Source organism: Salvelinus alpinus, chromosome 30, assembly GCF_045679555.1.
Source record: "Salvelinus alpinus chromosome 30, SLU_Salpinus.1, whole genome shotgun sequence".
Classification (NCBI taxonomy): Eukaryota; Metazoa; Chordata; class Actinopteri; order Salmoniformes; family Salmonidae; genus Salvelinus; species Salvelinus alpinus.
The window spans coordinates 32,453,707-32,456,127 of record NC_092115.1 but is presented as its reverse complement, the minus strand read 5'-3'; the positions used below and the strand labels follow the sequence as shown (position 1 = coordinate 32,456,127).

The following is a 2,421-nucleotide window of genomic DNA, read 5'->3' as shown; positions in this document are numbered from 1 at the left end:
TAATTCAGATTTCAGTTCCTTTTAGACTTCTCTACTGTTCTCTCCGAGTTAGATTTGGCCACATTTCTTTCCCATCAATGATCTTGCTCGACAAAGAATTAGGTTTTCCCTGCCTTTAGAGCTGCAGCCACCAGTTTCTCCCAAGTCTCTTTGTCCGCAGAGGTCAGATCCTCCGTGAACCTTAATTTTTGCTTGATGAGGAACTTGCAGTTCTTTTCTCGCCTCCAGAGAAGATCCCGTGTAGATCTGTTGGTGAACCGGATGATCCTAGAGTCTTCCCAAACGATGAACGATGTCTACATTTTCCTGAAGTTTTGCTTTTGATTCGGGAATGACAGCTCCACAGATGTCAATAACTCTGCGTTTGATGTCCTCACCCACCTGCTCTGGAATTCCATGAAGCCTTTAGGTTCCACCTGCACTGGTATCTCTCCGCCTCATTCACCTTAAGCCTGAGTTCAGCCACCTTCTTTTCATTTTCCTTAACTTCCACCTTCTTCGTGTCACTTTTGAGGGTTTTCACTTCTCCAGAGATGAAGTGAACAGATGTTTTTATTGCCTAATTTTTCATTGTATTCCTCCTAACCGTGCCCTCCAAGCCATCTGCCCTTTCATCTATCTTTGCTGTCAAAAGCATCATAATATTATTTAGCATCTCAAGAAGTGACATACCCTCTTGCCCTCTCATCTTTTTCCCCTGGGGCTTGACTGGAGTGTCGGGGCGTAAGGTAATAGCCTGAGTTGGGGACTGGATGTGCGCAGGTTGTCAGCATGTTATCCATGCACATAAATGTGTTATCACCAACAGCAGTATTTCCCCCCACAGTTACATTCAATACATGTCATAGACGTCATCAGAGTGCGTGATCCAACGTCGTCATAGTGCGCAGCTGCACGGTTGGCTTTTAGCAGCTAGGACCGCTTTTTCTTGTCCCGGAATCCTGCTTAACTGACAGGTTAAAGTCTATTTGAAAGAGCCGCTAACCTAGCTAAGTTACTAACGTTAGCCATCAAGCTAACAAAGTAAGTCCCAGATGATGAGTTTTCCAACAGAGCCCTCTTTGTCTGGAGAGGTCAATGAACGGTTCCAGCACTGTAGGAGCTGTATCTACTACTCTTTGTTTCAGGACAAACTGGATCACTCAGAGTTCCAATGCGGCAATTGTTTGCTTGCCGAGGATAATAGGCTTGAGGTGGCTTCCTTGATCACGCAGGTCAACAGCCTACGTAAGAAACTTGGGAAAACGCAGAGTGGAATGTTTACCTTTTCTACGCCGGTGGCTAGACGGCATTTGGATGCATCTCCGTCTTGTTGTTTGTCATTATCCGACTGGCCGGTGCTGCCCGGGGTTCGTTCGCCAGGGGAGCCATCTCCTGCCTCTCCTCCCCCATCTGATAGGGTAGTCGAAGGAGCACAGCAAGAGGAGCATGGCAATCAACGCTGGTCGCATGTCACAAGCCGTGGAAGCCGAAGACAGCGGCTTTCCACAAACAACGAATCGTTTCGCTTCCCTGGAGCCTGGTCTTCTTTTTATTTGTCTTATTATTATTATTATTCTGTGTGATTTATGACGGACTACACCCAAAAAGGTGTATTGTCGCCACCAATTGGACGGTTTGAAAACATTTTTTAAATAAATAAGTTCATACGTAATAGTGAAACTAACTTAATCCACTCTAATAAAAATAGTACATTGCCAAAACAAACAAAACTCCCACTTCTACCTTCTTTTAGTGTTCCATATCTCCCTTCTCAGGCACTATGACCTGAGAGAGTGGTATGGCTTGTGCCAATATTCCATGTAACTCCTTTGCTGAGAAATCTTTCAGCCCCATATCTCACTATGCTTTCTATCTTCCTGGATCTCCACCTTGGCAGTGCCATTAATTACCATAGCTATAAATGCCACAAGGTCCACCCTCTTAATCTTTAAAAAGTCCGGATCCTGCTGGTGAAAGGCAACCCCTGCATCTTGCAGTGTAGGCCTATCCACCACCATGGACTCTTCTGGTGCACCATTCAAACCCTCAACCCTTTTCACAGCTGCTGCATATGAAATGCTCTGTTCAACCCTGACTTTGGTCGCCTCATCCTCTTTAACCCTTGTGGGGCAATCAGAAGACGTGGCTTCCTGGTTCCCACCACAATTGCAACATGTCACATACTCATCACTTTTATCACATAATATGATACTTTCCACAACTTGGATATCTCGGCTTCTCCCTTCTGCAAACACTTGCTACATGACCAAAAGCTTTACAATGATCACACCGCATTGGTCTTGGGATAAATTATCTGACTATGTAGTTAATATACCCTAACTGCACTTGAGTAGGGAGAGACTCCATATCAAAACCAAAAGAACAGATAGACTTCACGTTTTCACCCTTCACCACACGATTCATCCGACATGCTTCAAT

The 2,421-nt window shown here is 44.9% G+C and overlaps 1 pseudogene; it reads right to left on the bottom strand.

The window, feature by feature from the left end:
* LOC139560015 (retinoid isomerohydrolase-like) overlaps positions 1–1,895 on the bottom strand; it is a 58,309-nt pseudogene extending 56,414 nt beyond the window's left edge.
* Between the last annotated feature and the right edge of the window lie 526 nt (positions 1,896–2,421).